At 42.2% G+C, this 6,092-nt stretch overlaps 1 long non-coding RNA gene across 1 annotated transcript; it reads right to left on the bottom strand.

The window, feature by feature from the left end:
• Positions 1-3,314: 3,314 nt before the first annotated feature.
• Positions 3,315-5,049, bottom strand: LOC138784849 (uncharacterized). Its single transcript, XR_011361964.1, has 3 exons — positions 5,003-5,049; positions 4,734-4,872; positions 3,315-3,612 (listed from the first exon to the last, which is right to left on the bottom strand). It is a non-coding gene; the product is annotated as an uncharacterized lncRNA (long non-coding RNA).
• Positions 5,050-6,092: the final 1,043 nt, after the last annotated feature.

Raw genomic sequence — 6,092 nt, 5'->3', positions numbered from 1 at the left:
TAGGAATTACACACAATCGTACTTACATAAACTACTCGGAGCGATGTATCGTGCCACTAAATGACTATAGACAATCGTACACATAAAATAAATATTATCTAGCATCTATTGATCATTACATAATCGATTTGTTTTCACTAAATTATTTACCACTTAAACAGGATGCAATTACAGATGTGACTTTTGGACATCACAAAAAGCGATATAAAAGACAAGACTTGTAAATTACATGTATGTAAATGTGACTCACACAACAAATGACAGTCATACATTAAGTCACGGCCACACAACTATCTTCTCCGAGTCCAAAGGACGATCGAAATCTTTCTATCGATGATCTTATCTATGTATAAAGCACTCCCAACAGCTCCAGAAAATACTTACTTCACTGATCAGCTGGCCGACGGCTATAACAGACCGATCAGGATACATCTCGGGCTCCATGAATCACTCCGGCTTTGTTGTCCAAATCACTTCTTCTTCCAGCGACGGTTTTCAAAGTGCAGATTCTTACAATGCAGACACATCCTAAATAACCTTGCCTTCTGCCCATAGGAACTCAAAATGATACATTTGTTATCTCCATCCAGTCACGGACACGGCCTAGGTGAAGCCTGGACACAAACAGTTGTTACATTCATCCCTGTATTTTGAGTTATATTTAAAAATATACAAGGACAATTACAAAATAAGACCGTGAGAAATGTGTGGCAAACAATATTTCTCTCATGGCTAAGCTTCAAATAAATAATTCCTTTCTTCTATCATCCTATGTCAAGGCCAAATGGCAATCCTGCTCTCATCACACAGGTGCAACTAGCCACAGTGCAGGGTGGCACTCAGATACATGCACTAACAATGCTATATAACATTTGGCCACTTCTCCAAGAAATGGACCACAAACACAACATTCCTTTCCCTTCCGGCCCAAAAGGCACCTGCAAAGGTCCAGGACACATGTCCACTCTCTGACAAGGCCGAGAGCACACCTGTACCAACGATACCTCATACCCAGCCCTCAGGCCAGGCACTCACTGGTCGTCAGTTAACTGCAAACTAAGGTGTAATCTCCAGAAGGAGAAAACTGGTGCTCAGCCATGAAATGACCACAGAACAACACGTTTGTTATTCCTAGATTCATTCCTTACACCCCTTTGTTTGCACCATGTCGTACCTGCTTGCCGCTTGGGCCCCACGATTTCTGTGATCCATTCTATATTGGAGCTACCGAACCGGTGGATCAGCCCAGCCACTATCTCCATATGTGAGCGAACACACTCATTTACATATGCAAATAACCAGCCCTTGGCGGCAAAGGCCACTGTTGACTAGAAATCAACGTTAGTTTTCACTTTGGTTACTGACAGGGTTACGAAATTTTGAATTACCATATGAAATAGAGGCTTTGTATTCAGACTGATAAAGTGTTGCCATCTGTATACATGGCTAAAATAGGCATGTCGCATTAATGCAAATCATTACGCGAAACAAAGTGCACAACCAGCTAAGCTTTTTCTGGGAGAGGTGAAAAAATGAGAGATTATATAAATACACAAGGAATTTTATTCAAAAACATTCTCAGACTTGCCAAGCAATATGATGTCACAATAGTAAAGTCAAAGTTAGATTAGGACAGAGGGGGAAGGGCGCATGAAGCTGCAGCTTACTGCAGACAGATCATTGCATTCTGCTGCAGGCTCCCAAAGGCCGATCTCGTGGGCCAGTCTAGGAGCAGACTATCAGATATTCATCCAGCACACACTGAGTCAATGATTAGCGTAGTGACACAACATGTTAATAAAAGCCTGAGACTTGTGGGAAATGTTACATATATATCGTCAACACATCCATTAACTGCACTATGTGCAAAGGCCAAACCAATACAAACATAATAATGGTTAATTTTTAGCTTTTTAAACTGAAAACATGTGAATAGATCCTTGATGTATCCTTGGCAAGGCTTTAGGCCTCTCCATGTGTGAAAATGTGGATTTTATTCTAGGATACAGTACATTGTGTAAGCGCGCGGTACTTTAGTAACCTTGAGCCAAATCACTACATTACACCTCCCAATCGAGAGAGAACAACGCAGATGTGTGTGGAAGAATGTCAACTATTCGACTTACACACACACACAATGTAGCATTGTTTTCTCCAGGCCAAATGTAGTTTGGATTTTATTGTTGATCATTAAAATACTTATAATGTTGAATTAAATATTATATCTAAAATAATTTTACACCAAACTCTGCATGTTCTGTATGAAATATCACATTAAACCCATTATTGTGTATAAAGGTTAACAAAAAGGATACATTTCACAAATCAACCTTCTGTGCAAGATGCTGAGTCAAACATAGGCAACAAAAGTCAGTAATGGATGTAAAAACCGGACACATCAGACACTTGCATTTAGTAACTCATCTATTTGTATGACAGTCCTTTTTTTTCCTTATTGACGTTTAAATGTAGTGACATATTGGTTCTGCTAACAAGGGCCCCTACACACAAGAACCATTCGCCCTGGAGATAGCTAAAGGAAAGACATTATGATTTTACTTTTTTCTATAGAATCTTTTAAATGAGGATCTTAGCAAACTGTTTTTTCAAACAGAGTGTACCATGTCACCCCGGTAAGGTGTCCTCAGGGACATGGACCCTACTCTACCCTAACACAAAATGACCTCTCTGGGCCTGAAAAAGGAGACCACTTGCCATAAACCAAAAAAAAAAAAAAAAAAAAAAAAAAAAAAAAAAAAAAAAAAGAAAAATTAAACCAAAAAAATATAATAATATTATGATGTATTGCCTCATACATCACATAGTAGAAATCATAAACGTCGTGGGTAACGAGATGTCCGAGAGCGCCGTCCACGCCGTGGCTGGCGCCTAGGAACGGCCCTAGTACCCTCAGATGGAGGGGGCATGGCACCAGGTGGCTCTCGGGACAATGCTGGGGGGACAAGGGGGGAGAGAGGTGGGGGCACAGGTGGGGGCGCAGTGGTCTCGGGGAAAAGAAAGCCCTCCGGCGGGATATGTGGCCTCCGTGAGTGTAACCCATACACAGATTGTAGGAGGACGCCCACATAGCAAGGGTCGGGGAAAGTATCGGGGTCAATCTGCTCGTGACACGACAGCAGCACTTCTGTAACCATCCGCGCACTACGTGCCAGATTAGTAGGGAGATTCCGTAAACGGACTCCCAGATAGTAGCAGAAGAAATCATTCTGATCATCTCCTCCATCAAACCGCCTGACAAAGTTGACGACAGATTGATCCAACTCACTCAGTGCTGAATGAGCTTCTTCTTGCTCCCGACGCCTCCTGGTGGTGGTAGTAGTGGGCCTCGTGAGTGGCTGACGTGGCCGAGCTGCCAGGGGCACACCACTAGGACCTGCACCAGATGTTGATGGTGCTGCAGCCTCCTCCTCTTCGTGCATGGAAGTCGAGCCAGAAGGTCCTGGCATCGGCTCCGTGCCCTCAGAAAGAGTAGGACTGCCAGGCTCCTGTGATGGCGGTGGCGTGGCACTATCCCCCTCCTGCTGGGATGCTGCAACATCAGAACCAGCAGCATCCTGTCCTCCCGGTGGGTCTGAGAAATTGCCACTGGTTCTGTGGAGAGACAGAAAGGTTAGCTAATATGGACACATTCATAAAGGTACTTCATATATCGAATGTTTAAGTTTTGATAACATACAGTATGTCGAAATGTGTGTTTTGGTAACACGAAGACATTATGTAGTACTATGCGCATCCTATGTTAGGACATACAACTATTTATATTAACTCATTCACATTAGTGTTTTCTAATAAACTTAAACAAAAAAACATTAGCCAAAAATGTTCCCCGTTCTGAGTGTGGAAACAATGCTCTCATCTTCAGGGCATGTTGTGGGCATGGAACCATTCTGGTGACAACACAACAACAAGTGTTTTTTAATGTGGCCCAGCAGGGAGAGGAGCCTGAGTTAGTCATGTGACCAGATACACAAGCGGCCAGTAAGAGGCCTGTGTACCTGTCATAGATCCCCGCAGGCCACACTGAGACAGTGACAGAGCAGCAGGCCGCCCAGCATTGAGTATAAAGGAAGTGAATAGTGTGGGCCGGAGAACAGCTCTCGGACTGCTTAGTACTGTAGGACACTAAATATAAAACATTATCCGCTGCATAGAAACAGCCATTTCATTCACCATGCTTACTGGCTCTGCCACCTACAGCACACGCTAAACAACTGAGGGAGTGACCGTGATCTGCAAAAATCACGAGATGTTGTTCTAGCGCCATGACAGAAACTAACATATTTTAGAGAAATGACAGGATGTTGAAGCACGAGTCAGAGTGGTGTGTAAGCATTTGTTTGAGTGTGAGCAAAGGGGACTATTGTGATTGGTCAGGATACATTAACCCTCTCTGGACAGTCACATACACCAGCATGAAGGCTAACAAACATGACACAACTAGGGCCTTATAAAGAATGGCAATAGTGTATGTAGTCAAATTATCGGGATACATTAAAGATAATTGTCTGCACATTCCTATAAAACATATACATAAAGAGGCAGATTGGTGAAATCGGATGAGATTATCTGCTAGTGAGTATGGACCAGGTTCTGCTGAACAACCAAAGGCAGAATTAAAATTCATTACTCCCATATAACATTTTATCTCATGTATTACATATTGTACACTATATGATACTATATACATTATGGAATAAGAAAAATATACTTACTGCCGTTGACTGCGGCTCGGGATAAAATCCAACAAAGGCGCATAGCGCATGGAGATCGGCTCCCCACCCCTCTCCTCCGTGCGTATCGCCCGTTGGTACTGGTCCCTGACACTAGACCAGCGTGTCTCCACTGCTCGGACTGACAAAAGCAAAGATTTATTAGAAATAGATAGATTTTAATAATTGATAGATATTTCGAGGTCTTGGTAGAAATATCGGACATTGTTCTCACAATTTTATGTCATACATTATTTGACAACACGACATACCCATCCGCAGCTGCTCGCTGTCCGTCACATCGCCCCACTGTGGGACTACCACAGCCGCTATCGTCTCCCACGTCTCGCGACGCAGGACGCGGTCGTGGTAGCCACGCACAGTCAAGTCCCACAAATGGGGACGGGACCGCACCTGAAAAATTATATAGAAAGACAGAAATCACTAGACATCTCCATCTGACTTCACCTCTCTGTGTGTCTACATCGATTAGAATAAGAACATGTTTTCCATTATGACATTACATAGAGTGGTGTTGGGATTCCAACAGACCACCTGTGTCATCTAAGGAACACAACCTAATAACCACTGAGCCAAGACTCACTAAACCAAGGAATGCCAGAACTCTTTGAACACACTTCTGAAAACATACCAAGATTGGTGTCTAATGATTGAATTTAGGAAAGGCTTTGTATCTTAACTAGCACTAATTAGTAGGCCACAAGACCAGATCAATGCCAGCTTTGCATTCACACCTGATGAAAGAGAAAATCAACATTGTTTCGAAAATACATGAACACATGTGCAAACGAGTGAAGCTAACTATTTCACTGCTGCGGTGTTTGTTCTGGTGTGTGTGTGGTGTTTTGTTATCTTAGTGTGTGGATAAAACATGTCACAACGACTATGGTTAGAGATCTCGACATTTTGTAATAACTATGGTCAACATTTATGTATTAAACAGTCGCTGATATAGAGTGACAAATATATTTTAATAATTAAATACATGTAAGGTTAGGTATAGCATTAGGTCGAACATTCGAGGAGGAGCACACAATAACATGAAACTACGTGCAAAAACGAGCTACATGAAAAACGCATCCAAAACGCAACCTTGCTCGACTCGATTTGCAAAAGATTCCACAAACATTACTTGACTATACTGTGTACGGTGTAGTGCGCACGCTTACTCAGATTCACATGCACTATATCACACAAAAAACGCATCCAAAACGCACTATACTGATTTGTGCAGAAAAATTGTCTACATTTGTACACATGTCACTGTTATTAAATACAATTGATACATGTAAGAAATCAAACAACCCTACACTCAATAGGGATACTAAATTCGACATATGT

This window comes from Dendropsophus ebraccatus, chromosome 2 (assembly GCF_027789765.1).
Source record: "Dendropsophus ebraccatus isolate aDenEbr1 chromosome 2, aDenEbr1.pat, whole genome shotgun sequence".
In the NCBI taxonomy this organism is placed as follows: Eukaryota; Metazoa; Chordata; class Amphibia; order Anura; family Hylidae; genus Dendropsophus; species Dendropsophus ebraccatus.
This window is presented reverse-complemented; position numbering and strand designations above follow the sequence as displayed.